The sequence below is a fragment of the Gorilla gorilla genome, chromosome 9 (genome assembly GCF_029281585.2).
Source record: "Gorilla gorilla gorilla isolate KB3781 chromosome 9, NHGRI_mGorGor1-v2.1_pri, whole genome shotgun sequence".
NCBI classification, from domain to species: Eukaryota; Metazoa; Chordata; class Mammalia; order Primates; family Hominidae; genus Gorilla; species Gorilla gorilla.
The window spans coordinates 106,358,147-106,382,493 of record NC_073233.2 but is presented as its reverse complement, the minus strand read 5'-3'; the positions used below and the strand labels follow the sequence as shown (position 1 = coordinate 106,382,493).

Below are 24,347 nucleotides of genomic sequence, written 5' to 3'. Positions count from 1 at the left end.
AACCCCGTCTCTACTAAAAATACAAAAAAATTAGCCAGGTGTGGTGGCAGGAGCCTGTTATCCCAGATACTCAGGAGGCTGAGGAAGGAGAATCTCTTGAACCCGGGAGGCAGAGATTGCAGTGAGCCGAGATCATGCCACTGCACTCCTGCCTGGCAACAGAGTGAGACTCCATCTCCAAAAAATAAATAAATAAAAATAAAAATAAAATAAAATAGAAAAATTAAATAAATAAAACATACAAAAGTTAGCCAGGTGTGGTGGTGGGCACCTGTAATCCCAGTTACTCTGGAGGCTGGGGCAGGAGAATCACTTGAACCCGGGAGGCGGAGGTTGCAGTGAGCTATCATGCCACTGCATTCCAGCCTGGGTGACAAAGCAAGACTCCGTTTAAAAAAAAAAAAATATATATGTATATATATATATATATATATATCTCACATTTAATGGTTAAAAAAAAACTGAATTATTTCCTGCTAAGGTCAGGATTGAGGAAAGAAGGACATTCATTTGGAGGTTCTAACCAATATAGTAATATAAATGTATATGCACGTATATTTACCACTAACAACAACAAATGTGTTTTGAATATATTAGCTAAAATATTATACAATTGATATAATGATTTTATCTGTAACACATTTTTAAATTTTTGTAATACAACATACATGTTATCTCACAAAAAGTATGTGACATACTAACACACATACTAATGTGTATACTAATGTTCCTTTAGTGCTTAGTATACATTTTGAATTAAACTATGCTTGTTATTTTCCAAAACTGTTGACCTTTAAGAGGAAGAATCAAGATAGACTTTGAGACATAAAGCATTAATTAGATTTCAATATTTAAAAAGCTATGTTCATTATTCTAGCATCATCCCTATAAACATTTAATTTTGTCTACAATATTATTTTCTTAAAACGTAAAGTGAACAAGAATTTTAGAGATTATCTTCCTCGATCAACATATTTTGTAAATGAAGAAATTTTAGTCATTCTATAGGGTATAGTTTTAAATTTTTTTGTGAGCTTGATCCTTTTTTTTTTTTTTTTTGAGACAGAGTCTCACCTTGTCACCCAGGCTGGAGTGCAGTGACGCCATCTCGGCTCACTGCAAGCTCCGCCTTCCGGGTTCATGACATTCTCCTGCCTCAGCCTCCCAAGTAGTTGGGACTACAGGCGCCCGCCACCACGCCCAGCTAATTTTTTTTTTGTATTTTTAGTAGAGACAGGGTTTCACCATGTTAGCCAGGATGGTCTCGATCTCCTGACCTCGTGATCCACCCGCCTCGGCCTCCCAAAGTGCTGGGATTACAGGCGTGAGCCACTGCGCACAGCCAGAGCTTGATCCTTTTTACATGTACTAATTGGCCAGTCCAGTAACACATTAATTTCCTTAATAATTAAGGTGATGTTCAGATATTTTTTGTTTTTCTACATTAATTTGTATAAATAATATATTTTAAGAAAAATGTCGATTTTATTGAAGACATCAAATTTGTTGGCATAAAATTGTTTACAACTTTTATTATTTCAAAGTTACTTTCTCCAGAACTATTGGTGATAACTCTCCCAATGCTGAATGGGTGATTTGTGTTTCTTCTCTTTTTTATGTGATCAGCAGAGCTAGATTTTATTAATTTTGTGGATCTATCAAAATATAAGCTTCTGGCTTTGCTAATTTTTTCTATTGTCTTATTATTTTGATTTCATTAAATTTCAGCTCTTATTCTAATTTGATTGCTTTCTGTACTTGGGTTTATTTTGCATTTACTTTTCTAGCTTAATAAGGTTGAACCTTATGTTCTCGGTTTAGATTTTTATTTTAGTTCCTAATATAAGTATTTAGAGCTATAATTTCTGCTCCTAGAACAACATTAATTTTATCTTACAGATTTCACACCTATTTTTACCATTGAGTTAATTTTTTAAAATGCCCTTATGTTTTTACCTTCACAAATTATTTCAAGTGTCTTCTGTAATTTAGCGTTTTCCTAGATATTTTCTTATTATTTCTAATTTAATTTCATTTGGGTTCGGTGTAGATAATTTTATATATATTGACCTTTTTGTAGTCTAGCACATGCAATTCCTCAATGAATGTACATGTACACTTGAAAGAAGTGCGTATTCTGTCATAATTATATGCAGTTTTCTATGAATATTATTGGATCAAAGTGGCTGATAGTATTTGTCTTAGTAAGGTTGTCCTGCTGTAACTCAGCAGAGGCTGGGTGGCTTAAACAACAGAAATTTATTTCTCACTGGTTTGGAGGCTGGGAAATCTGACACATGAGTGCCAACATGGTGGGTTCTGGTAAAAGCACACTTCCTGGTTTGCAGACAACCATACTATCATTGGATCCTCATGTGGTGGAGAGCAGAGAACATCTCTCCCATGTTTCTTCCAGTAGGAAAATAATCCCATTAATGAGGGGTCCACCTGCATGACCTAATGACCTCTCAAAGGCCCCAGCTCCAAATGCCATCACATTGGGAATTTAGGCATCAATATATAAATCTGGAGGGGTGCAAAAATTCAGTCCATAGCAGCAGTGTTCACATATTTTCTGTCTCTACTAATTTCATGTAGTTTTTCTATCAATTACTGAGAGAAGGTATTAATGACTTCTACCACGAATGTAGAACTATTTGTTTCCCCTTTAATTCTGTTAATTTTTTGCGTCATGTATTTCAAATCTTAGTTGTTAGTGCATATACTTTTTCAATTAGCTGTATGTCTTCTTTACATGTTTTTATGTTTTTATTGTAAAAGTCCCTCTAGTTTTGGTAATTTTTAAAATTTTTGTCTAGAATCTATTTTATTTTATCTTATATTAAAATACCACATCAGGAAACCTGGTTGCAGTTCCAATGTATGAAGTGCTGGGAAGTCAATATATCTTTATTACAAAAAACTAAAATTAAAACTAAACGAATTGTAAATCAGTGACATTTTTGGACCAGTTATAGAACTGAGGTTTATGACAAATCACCACCCTGAAATCTGGAGAGACAAGAAAATCCAGAGTCAGAACTTATCTGGAGGTGAAAAGACTAGAAATATAAGCTTCCAGGAACATGTAAAAAGGCAATTTTGAGGAATAGCTGGAGGCCACAAGTGGACTAACTTGAGGTGAGAAACTCCTGGGAGAGGTAATCTGAGAGTACCCTACATTTTCATGGGTTTTATCTTCAGTAATCTTATCAGGGTCTCACAGTAAAGAGCTAAGAAATATTTTCTCCTGGGATTGGAAGTTGAAAAGTAACCACTGTAAAACATGCCCGGAGTGTTCTCCAAGGCAGACATTTATTCACCAAGGAAAAATACTTTACTGCAGTCTTATTCTACCTGAGGGTAGGACAATTTTCCCACTCCAGCTTCTTCTGCTTTTCCTGCCTCAACCAAGGAGGTAAACAGAAACTTAAGAAAGTTGTGAGGATCATATGCCAGGGGCACAGTTCTACCAAAAGTCTGAGATTTAATCATGAGATAATACAACAGTTTCCCTTTCTCACATCTCTCTGCTACACAAAGAAAGCTTCAGCATGACAGTGGGTTGCAGCTGAATGAGCTATAAAACACAGATACTCTCTCAAGGGGTGTGCTTAAGGAGGCCTAAAGTCAACAAGGTAGACCAAAAAATACAATAAAATAAAATAAAATAAAAAAAATTTTTTAAAAAGACATTAGAGAAATTAAAAACCAAAGGCATGTAAATCTATAGCAAATAGTAGAAACGGGCCAACTCTTAGACAAGTTAACATGGAACTACAAAATAAAAGCCTATTACCTCAGTTTCCGTTACCTACTACATCATTTGGGCTTTCAACAAAATATGAGTCATGCTAAAAGACAATAAAAAATAAAGTATGAAAAGCTAAAACAAGCATAAGAACAAGACTCAGGTGACACAGATGTTGGAATTATTGTTGCAGAATTTATGCTCCTTAGTAGGCTAAATCTGGGTTATTGTGTCACAACCAGAATAACTTAGGCATGCAGACACATTGAAGGGTGAGGGGAGTGGAATTTATTGGGAAAAAAGGGGAAAAAACACACAAAACTCTTAGCAAAGCTAGAGGGGTTCCTGCCAGGGGGCTCCCATCTCACAGAATGATTGCAGATCACCAAATAGGAACTGAAGAGACCAGGCTTCTCCTCCTGGCAAAGGCGAGAACTTCCCATGGCTCCACCCAGTTCTCCCACTTCCCAGGCCAGTGGGAGATTCTCCAGGGACACTCCTCCTAATCTGCCTCCTGCATCTATCATTATCAAACAGAAAATTTAATATAACTATTATATTAATATGACTATTATATATCTTAATATGTTAAGATCTTTAATGGAAAAGAAAAAGTCATGCAAGAAAATATGGGTAATGAAAGCAGAGAGGTGGAAGTCCTAAGAATCAAAATAAAATAATAAAAATAAAAAACTCTGTAGCAGAAATGAAAAACACTTTTGATGAGATCTTCACTAGACTTAACACAGCTGTGGAAACAATCAGTGAACTTAAAGATAGATAAAAAGGCCTGTAATCGCAGCACTTTGGGAGGCTGAGGCAGACAGATCATAAGATCAGGAGATCAAGACAATCCTGGCTAAGATGGTGAAACCCCATCTCTACTAAACATACAAAAAATTAGCCAGGCATGGTGGCAGGCACCTGTAGTACCAGCTACTGAGGAGGTTGAGGGAGGAGAATCACTTGAACCTGGGAGGCGGAGGTTACAATGAGCTGAGATCGCGCCACTGCACTCCAGCCTGGGTGACAGAGTGAGACTCCGTCTCAAAAAAACAAAAACAAACAAACAAACAAAAATAGATGAAAAGAAACTTCCCCAACTGAAATGCAAAGAGAAAAAAAAATGAACAGAAGAGAACAATATATTTGAGAACTGGGAAACCATTTTAAAAGATGTATCATACGTATAATTAGAACTCAAGAAAGAAAAGGATAATGGAATAGAAGTAAAATTTGAAGTAATATTGTCTAAGGTTGTTTGAAAATTAATCTGACACCAAACAACAAATGAAGGAAGCTTACAGAACAGCAATCAGGATAAACACTACAATGTCTTCACTTAGGAATATCATATGCAAACTTCAGAAAACCAATAATAAAGAGAATGTCTTGTCAGAACTCAGAAGTGAAAACATCTAACTCATACAGTTGAAAGGTAAAAATTACAATGGACTTATCATCAGAAACCATATAAGTAAGAAAAAAAAACAAATAAAATATTCAAAGTGTTAAAAGAAAAACCTACCAGGCTAACATTCTGTATCCAATAAAATTATCTTTCAAAAATGAAGGAGAAACAAATACATTCTCAGATAATCAAAAAGTTACGGCATTCAATTATTATCAATAGACTCACTATGCAAAAAATGTTTTAAAAATTCTTTCATGGAGAAGGAAAATAATACAAACTGGCAACTCAGATCTACATAAAGAAGGAGAAATATAGAAGAAGGTATACATGAGGGTCAAGTTTAAAAAATATTTTTGTTATTGATGCAAAAGATGTAATAATAATAACAATGTATTGGGTGATGGTAGCATATGGATGAATGGAATGAATAACAACAAATTGTAACGGATTAGAGAGATGAATTAGGTGTAAGTTGTTATAACCTACCCACACTACACATGAAATTTTATAGTGCTTTTTAAATTTACCTAAGATTAGTTTAAAATGCATATTAAAAACACTATGACAATTAATGAAACATTTTAACAATAGTCAATTTCCTAAGAGATAAAATATAATCTTATAACATGCACAATTAAAACCACAGAAAGTCAAAATATGCAAATAACATAAGAGCTGGACTGGTCCAGGTGGTAACGAATTAGAGATGGAAATAAACTAATCTTTAGTTTAACAGAGATACATATTATTATGTATAGAAATACTTATAGATATGTGTGTATTTATATTTGCATAACATATACGTACACAAATATGGGTTGGTATTCATATATACATTTTCTTACTCTGCCAGCTGAGTGTCTAGATCTGTCAGCTAGAAGCAATGACATCCAGTAGCAAGCAGCACAGCTAGTGGTCAGATCATGTTTTCTAATACTACTGTCCAATAAAAGAAACTAGAGATCCATGGAGAAATGGCCGATTCTAAGACTGGGGCAGGATATATGCAGAAGCATTTTATGGTACTAGAAAGTTGTACTAAACAATAACAAATACAAAATACAATAACAAAATCACCACTGATGAGTGTATGTCAAAGGGACACAGGATCCAATGGAAAGAACTCTCAATGACAATACCTGTAATAATTTGGGCAACAAAATAATGATACTAGATTATAGCTCAGAACAACATTAGTATATTTTAGTCTATACTGATATAAGCAAATTATATCAATAAGTACATGGTTGAGAGAAAATAAATTTCCCATGCAGGAAAATTTAATTTATACACATATTCCTTCCTCAAGAAGTTGGACTATAATCTCACTCCTTAAATGCATAGAGTGACTTTCTCTGAATGTGCACAGTATGGAGAGTGGTGGGATTAAGAATGACTTCAGAGTGGATAAAACTAACCAACAATCTTACCTCAGCCAAATAATTAAGGTAAACATAAACAGAGGTAAGTCATGTTAATAATATCTACCACTTTACCTCTATGGTGTTTTTCCTAAAACATTGTTTTTAAGTCTATTTGTCTTCACTCATTTGTGCTGCTATAACAAAATTCTGGAGACGTGGTAATTTATAAAGAACAGAAGTGTATTTATGACAGTTTTAGAGGTTGGGAAATCCATGATCAAGGTGCTGGCATTTGGATGTGTGATAAGGGCCTTCACATTACATCCTCACATGGCAGAAAAGATGAAAAGGGTAAAAGGGATGAACTCCGTTTCCTCACATAACAGAACAGAAGAGACTGATCCCACTCCTTCCAGCTCTTTTGTAACAGCTCTTATCCTATCCATGAGCCCTCCACATTTATGATTTAATCACCTACTAAAGACCTCACCTCTGAACACTATCACATTGGAAATTAACTTAAAGCACATGATTTTAAAAGCATTTTTTTTAATTTTGCTTTAAGTTCTGGGATACATATGCAGAACACATGTATTTGTTCTGCAAATACATGGTTTGTATTTGCAGATTTGTTACATAGGTATACATGTGCCATGGTGGGTTTGCTGCACCCATCAACCCATCATCTAGGTTTTAAGCCCTGCATACATTAGGTATTTGTCCTAATGTTCTCCCTCTCCTGCCCCCCATCCCCCAACAGGCCCCAGTGTGTGATGTCCCCTTCCCTGTGTCCATGTGTTCTCATTGTTCAACTCCCACCACTTATGAGTGAGAACAAGGCACATGAATTTTGAAGGACATTCAGACCATAGCATTCCACCCATTGTCCCCACTTTATGTCACTCTGGCATGACGTACATTATTCCATCCCAATATCCTTGAAAGTCTTAACTTGTTCTAGTATTAACTCGAAAGTCTGATGTCCAGAGTCTCATCTAAATCAGATATGGGCCAGGCATAGTGGCTCACATCTGTAATCCTAGCTTTTATGGAGACCAAGGCAGGAGGATCACTTGTTCAAGACCAGCCTTGGCAACATAGTGAAACCCATCTCTGAAAAAAAAAAAATTTGGATATGGATGAGACTGAAGGTATGATTTATCTGAGATAAATTGCTCTTCAGATGTGAACAAGTTAAATCAAACAAGATAGACACTTTCAAAATACAACAGTGGATCAACCATAGGATAAACATTCCCATTCCAAGAGGGAGGTAGGCAAGAAGAAAGCAGTAATAGGTAGCAAGTAAGATAAAAGCTCAACAGGGCAAGAAACATTAAGCTTTAAGGTTTGAGAATAATCTTCTTTGACTCCATATTCTGCCTTCTAGACACACTGGAGTGGGGGTTGGACCCCTAAGACCCTTAGCAGCCCTGCCTCCCTGGCTTCAGTGGGTACAGTCCATGCGACAGCACTCACGGGTTAAAGTCCAGTACCTGCAGCTCTGCTAGGCTGGTGTTGTATGCTGGTGGCTCTATAGGTCTGGGGTCTTAGCGAGGGCCCTGCCCCCATGGCTTCATTAAGCATTGCCTTAGAGGGGCCTCTGTGCAGGCACTCTGATCCCACAGCTCTGCTGGGCATTGCCATAGTTGGGGATCTAGACAATATCACTGCCCCATGCAGCAGGTGCCCCTGCAGCACTGCCTCTGCCTCAGCCCCAGTACTCACAAAGAAATCCCTTGCAATCTAGTTAGAGGAAGCTATGTCTCCACAGCTCTTGTACCCTGCATGCCTGCAGAGTGCCATGTGGATGTTGCTAGAGCTTGCCATATGTGCCCATTGTGGGGTAGCCTGAGCTCCAGCTGAGTCCTCTTGAGCCATAGCTGGAGTGGCCAAGGAACCCTGCACCAGAATGCAGGGAGCAGAGACTTAAGGTGGTACTGGGCAACAAGCTCTGAGGTCCCAGGGACGCCCTGGCCACTGGTGCTCTGGGCTGCTCCCTGGATACCATTCTGCTTAAGGCCCTGGAAATCTGAGGCTGTGATGGACATAGAAGGGTAGATCTCCAAAATGCGTTTAGGGTCATTCTCCCATTGTCTTGATGAATAGCTTCTGGCTTCCTTCTACACATCCTAATTTCCTTATCCCATGGTTGTTTGGCCCCACTTTTGTTTTTCTGTCCTAAACACACTTTTTATTCTTCATACGACCAGGCTGAGAATTTTTCAAAATCTTTTTGTTCTTCTTTCCTTTTGATTGTAAGTTTCATCTCTATATTATTTCTCTCCTTTTTTTTTATAAGCAGTAAAGAGAAGCCATGTAGCACCCTGAACATTTTGCTTAGAGATTTGTTAACAACAAATATTCTAATTCATTGCTGTTAAATTCTGCCTTCACAAATCCTTAGGGCATGGACACAATTTAGCCAAGTTCTTTGCAACTTTGTAGCAAGAATGGCCTTCTCTCCAGTTTCCAATAAGATATTCCTCACTTCCACCTAGGACCTCATTGGAATGACCTTTACTATCTATATTTCTACCAATATTTTGTCCATGACCACTTCAACAATCTCTAAGGCTGAGGCTTTCTCTACAGCTCTCATCTTTTTTGGACCTCTCATCAGAATCACCTTTATGGATCTGTTCAGGGTAATACATGTTTTCCCAGCATTCACTTCAAAACTATTCCAGCCTCTACCCATTATGTAATACTAATGATGCTTCTACATTTTCAGGAATGTTGTAGCAACATTCCCACTCCTTGGTACCAATATCTGTCTTAGTCCATTTACACTACTATAACCAAATACCTGATCCTGTGTAATTTATAAAAAAACAGCAATTAATTTTTTGAGATTCTGGAGGGCAGAATAAATCCCAGATTAAGGCAATGGCATTGGTTTCTAGCGAGGGTCTTCTTTTTTTTTTTTTTTTTTTTTTTTTTGAGACGGAGTCTTGCTTTGTCGCCCAGGCTGGAGTGCAGTGGCACGATCTCGGCTCACTGCAAGCTCCACCTCCCGGGTTCACGCCATTCTCCTGCCTCAGCCTCCCGAGTAGCTGGGACTACAGGCGCCCACTACCACGCCCGGCTAATTTTTAGTATTTTTAGTAGAGACGGGGTTTCACCGTGTTAGCCAGGATGGTCTCGATCTCCTGACCTCGTGATCCACCCGCCTCGGCCTCCCAAAGTGCTGGGATTACAGGCGTGAGCCACCGCGCCCGGCCTCTAGCGAGGGTCTTCTTATTACATACCACAAGGTGGAAAGAGTAAAAAGGTAAAAAAGAGACAAACTCTGTATTCACATAGCAGAAGTGCAGAAGGGAGTGAACCCGCTCCTTCACATTATTTTTAAGGGCCCTCATCCCATCCGTGAAGGCACTGCCCTCATGATTTAATCTCCTCCGAAAGACCTCACTTCTTAATACGATCACATTGGCAATTAAGTTTCAACACATAAATTTTTGAGAGAAATGGAAACCACAGCCATATTATGAGAAAGACATCAAGCAAATTATAAATGAGAGACATTCTACAAAACACCTGACCAGTACTTCTCAAAAGTACTCAAAATAGTCAAGATCATCAAGAATGAGAAAAGTTTGAGAAATTTTCACAGCAAAGAGAGCCCAAAGAGATATGATGATTAGATGTAATGTGATATTCTTAGTTGGTATCTTGGAAGCTACTCGGGAGGCTGAGGCAGGAGAATCGCTTGAACCCAGGAGGTGGAGGTTGCAGTGAGCTGAGATTGCACCACTGCACTCTAGCCTGGGCAACAGAACAAGACTCTAGCTCCAAAAAAAAAAAAAAAAAAAAGTCATTAATTTTGGTTAATTAATTATAACAAATATGTGATACCAATAGAAGATGTTAATAAGTTAATAATAGAAATGGTATGGGGTATATAAGAACTCGCTACTATTTTTGTAAATTTATGTTTATCTGAAATTATTCTGGTATTAAAATGTTGAATACATCTCACTCTAGCCTTTTTGTATTTACTGCTAGCGTGGCAAAGACTTTTACTTTTACCTTGTGTCTCTATATTTAATGGTATCTCTTGAAGGAGGCATAGTAGAATCTTTCTTTTGTAACCATTCATCAATCTCTGTTTTATTGGAGTGCATAGATCTAGGATGTCCAGTATATTAGCTTATTAACTAAATGTGGCTATTTAAATTTAAGGTAATATAGTTAAACAAAATTAAAAAGTAATCCCTCAGTCTCACTGGAAATAAGATATATTTCAAGTACTCATTAGCTATTTAGATTTTAACAACTTTAATACATATAATTATAAAATGTTCAACAGTCACATTTGTATTTTTAAAAACTTAAAGCAAAAGGTAAAGTTTTATATTTATTCAGTTATCATTTGTTTTACATTTTCAAAAATTCATGTCATTCATGAAGATCTTTATCTTTTAATTTTCCTTTAGCCTAAAAATATTTTAGCATTTTCTTTAAATTCATCTGTAAGTGATAAATTATTTTAGATTTCCTTCACCTGAAAATTTCTTTTCTTCATCATCATTCCTAGAGAATATTTTCACTAGTTACACAAGTCTTTGATTGACTTTTTTTTTCTTTCAGCACTTTAAAATTTTCTCCACTTTCTTCTGGCCTCAATGTTTTCTGTTCAAAAGTTAGGTTGTTCAAGTAGTTGTTTTCCTGAATGTAATGTATCATATTTCTCTGAATGCCTTCAAAATTTCTCTTTTATCTTTCGTTTTCAGCAGTTTTAATTAAGATGTGCTAAAGACTTACAGTACCCCCACCATTTAATCCATTTCTGCACAAACTTTTGTCCTGCACTGAAATTTTTCTCTTCTGTACTGTCCTTCCTTAATAGCTCCTAATTCCTCACATCCAGCTTACTTCTGTTCCCCTCATTTAAGTCTTTCTTATCATCCTTGAAAAGCAGTTAATTCTGTTTTTCTTTCATTTTTTTAACCAGCTTTTTACCAGAGCTTGCAAAGATATTCATTATCATACTTATCATTCCACATTTCATTTTAACATGTCTGTCTTTCTAAGTGTGAGTTCTTTGAAAGAATTAAAAATACCTAATTTATCACAGAATCACCTACTATATGTTATGTCTAATAACAATGGTTCAGTGAATTCCGTTAAGTGAACCAACATGAATATTAAGGCTGATGCCAGCACCACATGCATCAAAGGGGATAACATGTACCCACACAACCCACAATGTCAGCCATTTAACAAAATGCATATTTATTTGTCACTCATCCCATAATTCATTATGTGAATATGCCAAAGGACACATAAGGTTGGGAGGCAAAAATAAGGTTCTGTAGCAATCACAGAAGCAGGGGTTTTCCACGTAGTGGCTGCATTATTAGTCTTTAGATTTTCACCAGATTCTCTGCATCTAACTGGCCAATAAGAATAGATAGAGAGTGCAGAGTATAACCCCAAAGATTTGAGAAGCCAGAGCTGTGAGTGGTATACATCACTTGTGTCCACGTATTAGTCTCTCACACTGCAATAAAGAACTACCTGAGCGAGGTGGCTCACACCTGCAATCCCAGCACTTTGGAAGGTCAAGGCAGGTGGATCACCTGCGATCAGGAGTTCGAGTCCAGCCTGAACAACATGGTGAAACCCCATCTCTACTAAATACCAAAAATTAGCCAGGCATGGTGGCACATACTTGTAATCACAGCTACTCGGGAGGCTGAGGCAGGAGAATCGTTTGAACCCGGGAGGCAGAGGCTGCAGTGAGCTGAGATTGAGCCATTGCACTCAAGCCTGGGGCACAAGAGTGAAACTCCGTCTTAAAAAAAAAAACAACTACCTGAGACTGGGTAATTTATATAACAAATTGACTCACGGTTCTGTAGTCTGTACAAAAGTATGGCTGGGGAGGCCTCAGGAAACTTACAAATGTAGTGGAAGGTGAAGGGGAAGCAGTCATGTCTTACATGGCCATAGACGGAGGAAAAGAGAGAGAAAGGGAGTGCTACACAGTTTTAAATAACCAGGTCTTGTGATAACTCACACACTATAATGAGAACAGCAAGGGACCCATCTGCCCCCATCATCCGGTCACCTTCCACCAGGCCCCTCCTCCAAAACTGGGGATTACAATTCAACATTAGATTTGGGTGGGGACACAAATCTAAACCATATCAGTTTCATAGAAATGTCTTTGTTCATGTCTTATTATTCTATCTCTTTTCAAAACGCAATTGAGGAACTTCTGCCTTAACCATGATTGTCCAGGAATTGCTCTCCCATTATAAACAACTAGAAAACTACAATCTACTGTTTTAATATATTGGACATCACAATATGCAACATAGGGATGTGGTCACAGAGGGAAAGTAAGCAAACAGTAAAAACTATGATTATCCAAGTTCATTGTCTGGACGCCATTTGCAAGCCACACCGCAAGAAGGGAAAGCCACAGAGTCTAAAAGTCTCACTGAGTCTCGTTAGGAACCTACTACTGTTTCCTAAGGAGCCCAAGAAGCTACAATTTTCATGACAGTACTGCAGAATAGAGAACTGCACAGAGAGAGCTCTAAAGATCTTCATGGAGGGTGAGGGAGCGATATTTCCTTAAAGGCTTTGTTTATGTACTGATCTGCTCATGTGTGAGAAAAAACTACATCTTACTGGGAGAGAACCACCGGAAAGCAACAGACTAAATAATTCTAGTCGCTGATGCATAGCTGGAAGTATTTTATATTCACATCTAGCCAGACTGAAGGGACTTCATCATACATAGGCAATGCGTAGATTCCTCAGAAAGGTCACACCATAGTATGGAGCTAAATTAAATATATAATAAATGCTGCTCTGGATCTACCCTAATCAAGCAAGTCTCAATTTTAGCAAACTAATTGCAATTAACTTAAGTGTGAGCCAGAACAAGTCCAACACTCTTTAAACAACTTCTTTAAGACCCAGGTCCCATTGATGAAAACATAAAATATCCAACATTCAATCTGAGTATTTGAAAACAGCATAGCTCAGTGCAGGTGAGGGATTCATTAAATGTGATAAATTGTCATTAACTTTTTTTTCCAGAAAATGTTGAAAACATGATTTAACATAAAATTTAGTAAGTTGCAATGCATATTATACTTTTTAGGTAAATGCTAAAAATATAAGAATAAACTTTTACAAAACAAATTTAGGAGATATAAGAAAATAATTAAAATTATGATAAACTGAAAGACAAGAAAGAGGGATAAAAATTACAAACCAATGAACAAAAATGGAAAGCAAAAAACAAGATTGTGACTTAAACTGAATTAATGTTAGTGAATTCATTACATTTATACAGAATAAGATTTCCAAGTAATATGCAAAGATTATCAGAATAGTTAAATAAAGCAAAAATTTTCTGCTATACACAGGAGGCAACTTTTAAATATAAGAATACTAAATGTTTAAAAGATAGAAAAATATATCCCATACAAATAGCAAACAACAAAAAACTAACATAGCTATATTAATACCAGCCACCATATATATAAAGACAAGAAGTATAGAACAGAGAAAAAAAAGAATCTTAATAAGAGCATGTGATAAACAAAAAGTATCTCTATCAGAATCTTGTGCCAAAATTCTATAGAAGTATAAGTGATACAGAAGTGGGGAAGGGAAGTGCTGGGAAGGAAAGGGCATGTTTCCTTTAAATGAAACAGAAGTTGGGTAGGGGATGATCCCTGGCTAGGGCTCCACCCCCGGGCCTGTGCCCACGAACCTAGGTGAGTACAGGCATTTTTGTTTTTCTGCCCAAAGATTGCATTTCCCAAGACCACCCTCGCCTGCCATGCCCCCATCCTGTGCCTATAAAAGCCCCTAGACCTTAACAGGCGTCTGCGCCTTCGGGAGGCGGCTGGACTTCGGGAGGAGCACATCAGCAGAGGCACACACGGGCAGCTGGATGTCGGATAGGAGCACATCAGCAGGCACTGGCATGCTGGTAGGCCATCAACCAGCAGAACAACATGGAGTTTGGCTGAGACAGTCAGAGGAGAGCCTGGGCCACTGAGCAGCCCAACTCCAGGGAAAATCCATCTCCCTTCTGGCTCCGCCATCTGCTGAGAGCTACTTCCACTCAGTATAACCTTGCACTCATTCTCCAAGCCCATGTGTGATCTGATTCTTTTGGTATACCAAGGCAAGAATCCCAGGTTACAGAAAGCCCTCTGTCCTTGCAATGAGACAGAGGTCTAATGGAGCTGACTAACACAAGCCACCTGTGGACGGCTAAACTAAAACAGCACCCTGTAACACATGCCCACTGGGGCTTCAGCTGTAAACATTCACCCCTAGTCACTGCCGTCGGGTTGGAGCCCCACGACCTACTGGTCTGTATGCTCCCCTAGAGGTTTGAGCAGTGGGGTACTGAAGAAGTGAGTCACACCCTCATTGCATGCCCTGCTATGGGGACACAGGAGCTTCTCCCATTCAACTGGGGGCTCACTTGGGATATTGGGAGCCAATGCAAAACTGCTGGGTCTGCCTTTCTTCCAAAACCCTGCCACCTTGCTCTTTTCCAGCAAGCAAGAGGCTCTGTTTTCCTTTCACCTTTTTTCTCTCTCTCATGGTTTGAAATGGCTCTTATCTTTTCCTTTATAATGTTAAGAGTTTTGCTACAGGCTGCGGCAATGTTACTAAGTAAAATAAGCATTTGGCTCAGCTGCCAAAGTTGCAAATCAGACCAACTGTTCCTGGAGGTGCCATGTATGCCTCCGCCTCGACAGCCACAGGCACACACAGCTCAGGGCACCTCTCCTTATCCTTTCCCCTCCCAGATAAGGTGCCTAGGTGTGCCCACCGCAGGCAAAAGGCTGAGCCCAACAGCCATGAGAGGGACAGGAGAAAACCTGTGGCAGCCGGGACCCTACAGGTTGCTTCTTGCTGGTCACACCAACAGAACCTTTCCTCCCCTGGTCAAGGAATTCAACCTGGTCTGAACCACGGGAAGGATGGGAAAGTTATAAGGATTAGAGGGGCCCACTTGCAGTAAGCAAGGGGTTCTTCCCACAGAATCTCCCCCCTTTGGCCCCATAAACTGTTTTTCTGCTTTTTTCTTTTCTAAGTGAGAGGGCGCCCCCTCTCAGCTCTGTTATTGATAGGGAAGTTAAGGAAGGAGAGACTCCTGATGGCTGATAACTGCAAATTCGGCAGGGATTATCTGAGACACTAAATGGATACAAAAAGCCTCTGTAATACCTTTTCAGTCTCAAACTCGATTCCAACCTTCAGGCTGAGGCCCTAGAAAAAAAAGACCAGTTCCGAGGGATCCAAAGCCAGGCAACAGGCACAATGTAAACGGGAAGGACCAATTCCTGCCGACTGAACCTCACCCAATGGGAAAAGGCCATGCTCCATGGCATAAACAGGCCCAGGGAACTCAAAATTTGCTGAGAGCAAGTAAAAAGGGAGGCATAAGTGAGGGCAGTTAATTCCTATTCTCCAGGTTTTCCCTGCTTCACGGGTACATACCGCATCGGTACCTATAGTCGGCACCTGCCAAGGTTGCTGGGGCTCGGCAATCTAGATCTTTGCTAGCAATGTAGGATTGATCCAGCCCTCCTATTTGCCCTCTCAGGGAAGGATGCAAGGAGCAAGCCCAGGGAATTAAAAATAGGAATCCCAGAAGCACTCCCAGTGGGGGAGCCAGCTCCCTCAAGCCCTGCTCCTCCAGGTCTACCACAACCTCCCTACACAGCTTCAGACTCTCACTTGCCCCCTCCTAGAAATCCTCACTCTGAACAAGCCCCAGTCTCACTCTTGCCCCTCCATCAGATGCCTATTGAATTTGGGCCCAGTAAGATTCAGGCCCCCTTCTCCCTACAGGACTTAAAGCAAATTTAGGGGGATCTTGGCAAGTTTTCAGATGACCCTCATAGATATATAGAGGTTTTCCAGAATTTCACTCAAATATTTGAACTCTCCTGGAGAAACATTATGTTACCTTTGAATCAGACCCTAACAGACACTGAGAAGCAGGTCACTCTGCAAGCAGCAGAGAGATTTGGGGATGAGCTTTGTATCACATATAGCACGAGGAAAGGGGGTGAATAGTATCCAACTGGAAGAGAAGCAGTACCAGGGAATGACCCTAAATGGGATCCCAGTGATGAGATGGAAGCCTGGAAGAGGACACACTTTCAGGTGTGCATAATGGAGGGCTTATGTAGGACTAAGACCAAGTCTGTCAATTACACTAAACTGTCGATGCTTGACCAGGTATTTCATGAAAATCCCACTGCCTTTCAAAAAAGACTAAGAGAGGCCTTGGTAAAGCACACCTCTCTATCTCCTGATGTAGTCAAGGAATAGCTAATCCTAAAGTTTATTACTCAGGCAGCTCCTGATATCAGGAGGAAGTTGCAGAAATGGGCCCTGGGACCAGACAGTACATTAGGGGACCCTCCTGAAAATGGCCACCTTGGTCTTTTATAATAGAGACGGGGAGGCCCAGGAAAGAAAGAGGAGATACAGGAAAGAGGCAGAAGTTTTAATGGTCACTGTGCAAGCCCACAAACCCCAGAGTTCCCAAGGTACACCTGTTAACTGCTAAAATATGGCAAGAAGAGTTATCTCTCTTCTAAAGTTTATCCACTCCCATACAAGGTTTAATTTCTTTCACCAGGGTGAAACAGCTTGGGGTAGAATGTTGTTGTTAGTATATTTCATGTTTTTCTCTGTAATCTTTGGCACTACATTCTTGCCTTGTATAATACACGTTTAACCCATGCATACTTAACCTTATAAAACTTGTTTCTTTTTTTTTTTTTCTTCCTGTCATGCCTAGAAGCCATTGGCTGCTCTTTGCAAGGAATCCTTAGACAGACCTCTGGGAGGAATCTGACTACTGTTTTCCCCAAAACAATACCCCATCAGCAGGAAGCAGCTAAGACCAGTCATCATCCGTATTTTAAAGGCAGTTACTTGTACTTCTTCAGAGGGGGAAAATGATATGGAAGGGAGGAAGGGAATTGCCGGGAAGGGAAGGGCATGGTCCCTTTAAATGATGCGGAAGGGGTAAAGGGCATGGTCCCTGGCTAGGGCTCCACTCCCGGGCCTGTACCCATGGACCTAGGTGAGAACAGGAATTTTTGTTTTCCACCCAAATGTTGCATTTCCCAAGACCACCCTGGCCTGCCACACCCCCATCCTGTGCCTATAAAAACCCCAAGACCTTAGCAAGCAGACACACAGGCATCTGGATGCCAAGAGGACCACACCAGCGGAGGAACACACCGGAAGCTGGACTTTGAGAGGAACGCACCAATAGGCACCAGCATGCTGGCAGGCCACCAAGCGGCGGAAAGATGCAGAGTTTGGCCAGGGCAGTCGGAGGAGAGCCCAGGCCACCAAGCAGCCCAACTCCAGGGGAAAACCATCTTCCTTCTTGCTCCCCCATCTACTGAGAACTACTTCCATTCAATAAAACCTTGCACTCATTTTCCAAGCCCATATGTGATCCAATTCTTTTGGTACACCAAGGCAAGAACCCAGGGATACAGAAAGACCACTGTCCTTTAGACAGGGGTCTAATTGAACTGATTAACACAAGACACATGCCCGCTGCGGTTTCAGCTGTAAACACACCCCTAGACGCTGCCTTGGGGTCAGAGCCCTATAGCCTGCCCATCTGTATGCTCCCCTAGAGGTTTGAGCAGCAGGGCACTGAAGAAGCAAGTCACACCCCCATCACACACCCTGCTAGGGGAAAAAGGGAACTTTTCCTATTTCACAAGGTAACCCTAGCCATACAAATCTAGTTATATATAGTTAAATTCAACAGATTGAGCATTTGAAAGAGAAATCATCTACATTCATGGTTGTATATTTTTAACTTACCTCTTTGAGTAGATGATAGAACAAGAGAAAGTAATTCATTAAGAATGAAGTAGATTTAGAAAACAAATTAACAAATTTGAACTAATTGACTTTTTAATATATGTATCTGTGTTTCTATAAAATGATATAATGTCCCACTAAACAAGTCAAGATTATATATTTTTCCAAGTGAACTGACAACTATTACCAAAAGTGACTATAAATCTGCTTATAAAATGTCTTAAAAATGTAAAATAATTGAAATTTCACAGAGTAGTATCTCTGAGTACAATAGAATTAAACTAGAAAATACCAACAAAATAAAACTCTCATATCATCCCAAATTTGCTAATTAGGTTACACATTCCTAAATAACTCACATGTCAAAGAAGAAATCTTGGGGAAAATAGTTGAACCAAAATAATACTGAAAATATATCAAAACTTTGTGAGGTAGAAATTGAGTTCGGGAATGGTAGTGTAAATAAAATAAAGCCATTCTCCTTTGCTGATTACAACTAAAACCTCTAGGGAAGAAAGGAAAGGAAAGGCTGGGCTCGATGGCTCACGCCTGTAATGTTACACTTTGGGAGGCCGGGAGGTGGAGGTTGCAGTGAGCAGAGATCGCGCCACTGTATTCCAGCCTGGGTGACAGAGCAAGAGACTCTGGAAAGAAAGACAAAGAGAGAGAGAGGAGGAGGGAGGAGGAGGAGGAGGAGGAAAGGAAGGAAGGAAGGAAATGAGGATTCTAAAAAGTAAACAAAAATGGAAGATTGTGGACATGAATCAACACTTGAGTTGGTAACATAAAAATATCAGAAATATTAGATATCTGGGAAAAGTTTTTCAGAGAAATATATCAAGAAAAACATTGAAAATATTAAGTAGAAGTAGAAAAGATTCAACATTAAATAGTCATGATTGCGAAAGCAAAAACTTAAATCACTATTTAAAACAAAAATTATAACACAGGCATGTAGAGTTTAGATGTATGCAAATACAATTCATCTGACAGTGATAAAATGAAAGATGATAAGGAAAGATTTAAATGGAAGTTTTCTACATTTTATGACGTGATACAATATTAATATTTAGAAGACTGTGAAAAGATTAGGTATTATATTGTGTTTCTTAGGGAGAGCATTAAAGCTGTATACAAAAAGTAGAGGTAAAACGATGAGACACTGGAATGGCTAAACTCTAGAATACTGACAATAACAATTGCTGACGAGCATGTGGAGCAACAGAAACTCTCAGTCATTGCTGGTTGGAATGCAAAATTAAAAAAAAAAAAGACAGTTTGGCAGTTTCATATAGAACAAAACATACTCTAACCGTATGATCCAGTATTCATGTTCCTTGATATTTACTCAAAGGAGTTGAGTTCATATGTCCATATAAAACCCATACACAGATACTAATAGCTCCTTTTTCATAATTGCTAAAACTTGCAACCAAGATGTCCTTCCATAGGTGAAGGAATAAATAAAATGTGCTACATCCAGACAACAAAATATTATTCAGTGCTAAAAAAATGCGCTGTTATGACAAGAAAAGACAGGGTAGAAACTTAAATGCATATTACTAAGTAAAAGAGGACAATTTAAAAACCCTACATACTGTTCCAACTCTACAACATTCTGGAAAAGGCAAGAGCAACATATTGCCTTCTGCTTTGAGGCCTGAGTACATAATATTGTTTCTCTCTGAGACACTCTCTCTTACTGTTCACCTAGCTAATTCCTACACTTGTTTCTCATCAAAATTTAAATATTATCACTCAGAGGAATCTTCCCTAATCCCCAATGCAAATTAAGCAATATTTTTATCCTTGTACTTATCACAATTTTTGTTATACATGCATTTGTATAAATATTTGTATATGTCTAAGAATACATCATCAAACAGATATACTTTTAAGTACCTGTAAATAACAATCTTAATTCATTATTTTTACATAAGCATAATATTTCCATTAGTACCTAATAAATTGCACCAACAAAATTTAGCACTTTAACTCTTAAATTCTAATTTGTAAAGAGCTGTGGCCCATTGTACTTGGGCCAAAAATATTTTCTTTAAGGTAAAATTTTATCCTTGTTATTTAGTCTTAATTATTTCACTGTGAATCCTTTAACGTATTAGTAAAACAATTGTATGGAACTGCAGAAATCTTCCAAGTTTATTTACACATAAAATTATTCAACTGCTATTTTGGAAGCTTTTAATTTATTCATTTGAAAAGGAAATGAAAGATGAGGGGAGATATCTGAAAAACTCACATATAATTGATTCATTATTGTTTTCTCTTATATGCTTATTTATTTTTTCCCAGTTTTATCTTTTTTCAGTCAATTGATTATCCAAAAATTTTAGATAAAATAGTGCTAAATGTAAGAGAATATCCACAATATAAATTTTTCAACACTTTTGTTTCCTAACCACTCATCTACACCAACATATATGCACGGATGCATGCCATGGTTAATTGTATGTGTCATCCTGACTGGGCTAATGGATGCCCAGATAGCTGGTAAAACATTATTTTGGGGTGTGTCAATGAGGATGTTACTGGATGAGATTAGCACTTGAGTGGATTGAGTGAAGAAAGTCACTCGAAGTATGCATCTTCCAATTCCTTGAGGGCCTGAATAGAACAAAAGGTGGAGAAAGGGCAAGTTTGCTTCCTGTTTGTGCTTGAGAAATCCATCTTCTTTTGCCCACCCTTGCACATTGCTGCTCCTGGTTCTCATATGTTCAGACTGACTGAATCATGCCACTGGCTTTCCTCTGTCTTCAGATTATATATCTATCTATATCTATATCCACATCTATATGTATATCTATCTGTCATCTATTTATCTATCTATCATCTATCATCTGTCTATATATAGGTTCTGTTTCTCTGGAAAATGTTGGCTAATTCAGTACATATATCACATATGCCCTTCAATATACATATGCAAGCACACATATATATGCATGCACAGACTCACACGCACACACACATAGAGCCAAGCTTTTCATTCACAGCATTAAGAAACATTTTGAATAAAAAATTCTTAAGAAATTCAATTTAAGTATTTGCCAGAGGAATGTTTTTTCAAATGTCAAAATATTGCAAAATAATAGACCTTAAGGATATAGGAAAATCAGAACAAAGCCTGTTATATTTGCTCTTGTAATTCTACCTAGGAGAATCTAATAAACTCTGCAATGAGAGCATATGTTATAAGCTAAAGCTAATATCTGACACCATAGAGATGCAAACAATGAAACACTTCCTACATTTCAATGAAGAGAACTGTTCTGTCATCCGTTTTATACAAAATTACTAACTGGCAGAAATTATGTACTTATGATGGATGCCAATACATTGGCAAAATACAGTGAGTATTTTCATCTCAAAACTCCCAGATTTTTTTTTTTACAGCTTGGTTTTGCCTTGTTTTAATAGGATTCATTTTATCCTTGGTGATACAATGCTGTTTCAGCAAGAAGTGATCACTTATCAGGCAAATTAAATTCCTACTCAATTTCCTTACAATAACTCAAAAGCATGGATATCAGCGCTTTGGGATTCAAGGAGAATTTATTACAAGTGAGAAAAAAGTTTTATCTGTATATGTAACACATTTTGATGAATACTAAAATATTTGTAAATGATTACAGGGTTCATTTCAGCTGTAATATACTTGAAAGTATATTAGGAGTAAACAAATGTCTCTCATTTCAATTATCAGTTACATATTGAATATTTTTCTACCAAGAGAAAAGCAAGTTCTACAAATTATTTTAATTTTTATTTTCTCTGTTGATGATTACTGGAGCAAACAAGCACAGACAAATGTAGTGGGTTGCTTATTTCTTTACATGACTATTTAAAATAATTGAGTCAATTATTAGGCATAAAAAAAGTACAAGAAAATTGTTTTATGATAGCTACTAGAGCTAACAATTCACTGAAACAGATAATTGAACACCAGTAATATACTAGGTCTTACCTTGGATCCAGATTCAGATGCATTACCATAGAGGATGCAAGTGAAAGATTGTGCCCTCAAAAGATAATGTTCCTTAGGATGTCAGCTATAAGAAATGAAAATAAAACTCTCTTGATTCTGAGTTGGTAAGGTCTATCAAGCTATCAACTATCCATATATCTAAAGTTAACCATAATACAAATGTCTTTCCTAGGTCCTTTAGAGTTAATACTGCTTTAAAGGAAATTTGAAAATTTACTGGAATCAGATTTTTTTTCTTGCTTTTATTCCCCTGGTTCAGTATAGTACAGCTTAGACAAAATAGAAAGATTCATATATTTGGGCTTATTCAGATTTCAACCTAAAATTAAATTACTTTAAATTGTTAAATGTACTTTATGCAGTGCATTTGTAGGAATCCTCAATGCCCAGGTTCTTTAAAACTTTTATTCTGTTAAAGTTATAGGAATATTCCTAGTTCCAACATAATACCTTGCTTTTTGTTTTTAAAATCCTTGTTAAAATGTTAGTCTTACTTGGATTGTATAACCAAGCCATAATAGCATGATTTAATTTTACTTATAAGGAGAGCTGGGTTCCCAACTAAGCCCTAAGGAAACATAACACAGGATTGTTGTGGAGTAGGGACAGTAGTCTTGGTTCAAATACCAATCTATCTCTTTTACACCATGTTTTCAAAAATTTTCATGAATCAGTGTTTCTTCATTTGTTATTTGTTTTAATGACCATTTCTAGAGAAGTGTGTGTGTGCGTGCGTGTGTGTGTGTATTTTCACCAGTTTGATTGTAGAGTGAGTCAGCAGAGGTCCTCACATTGTCATGCTAGAATCCTCTGAGTTCTTTATTAGAAGTAGTTTTTCCAACAAATAGAGTTTCTTTTACTATATATAGAAGGTAAAGTTTGCCACCATCAAGAGTTATACTCTCTTGTCTAGGAGTTTTACTGGTTTATATGTTCATAAATTCAAACAGCCTTTTTGTTTCAGTCTCATGTCACTTTTAAGACATGCTTCACTATTATGCTGAAAAGTCATATACTAGTAATGTAGCCTGTTCATTCATTATTTTTTAGAAACCAAATGAAATACTCTTTTTAAGTCTTTTTTAGGTTGTTCTCAAGCTTTATTTTTTTCCAGACTATTTATCACCAACCATCATTTCCTTACCAGGATGTATGGAAGTAGATATAACTAACTTTGTTTAGAAAATTTGTAGTAATAACTGTGGAAAATAATAGTAAACTTTGTTCAAGAACCAACAATGAGAAATATTTAGCACATGTAAATAAGTGAGTACTTTAACAGGCATTTTCCTCTATAGTGAGAGTGCTGGAGTGTTAACATGACACTTGCTCCACAAATGCAATAAAGAATTATTGGTTTTTGAGTCTGCATTGAGCACTTCAGACACTTCAGGCTGTTTGTAAAAAATTAAAAACAAAGGGGAAGTGTTGACTAATGTAAATCCAAGCAGATTTAACCCAAATAAGATTACCTCAAGACGTGTAATTATCAAACATTGCTCAGTTGCTGGATCTGTAATATAATTAAGTGAGAACAACTTCAACAGAATGCAATTCTAACCAGTTTGAAACTCAAGTAATCCTTGGTGGCTTCATCTAATTCAGCTACTTACTTATCAGAAGGACTTTTTTTTACTATGAGATATTTAAGTAATATTTACATCGACTATTGAACATTTTCCTCCGTAGTTCATCAAAAGAGAAGATGGCTCAGCTTGATTACTTTTTTTTAATTTTTAAATTTTTTTATTTTTTATTATTATACTTTAAGTTTTAGGGTACATGCGCACAACGTGCAGGTTTGTTACATATTTATACATGTGCCATGTTGGTGTGCTGCACCCATTAACTCATCATTTAACATTAGGTATATCTTCTAACGCTATCCCTCCCCAGTCCCCCCACCCCACAACAGGCCCCGGTGTGTGATGTTCCCCTTCCTGTGTCCATGTGGTC

The 24,347-nt window shown here is 37.9% G+C and overlaps 1 long non-coding RNA gene across 1 annotated transcript in view; it reads right to left on the bottom strand.

Moving 5' to 3' along the window:
• The window catches only part of LOC129525471 (uncharacterized), a 37,757-nt gene extending 15,302 nt beyond the window's left edge, over nucleotides 1–22,455 (bottom strand). Inside the window, exon 1 of the long non-coding RNA XR_008669788.1 lies at nucleotides 22,371–22,455. This is a non-coding gene — a long non-coding RNA (uncharacterized lncRNA). The remainder of the gene's footprint in view (nucleotides 1–22,370) is intronic.
• Nucleotides 22,456–24,347: the final 1,892 nt, after the last annotated feature.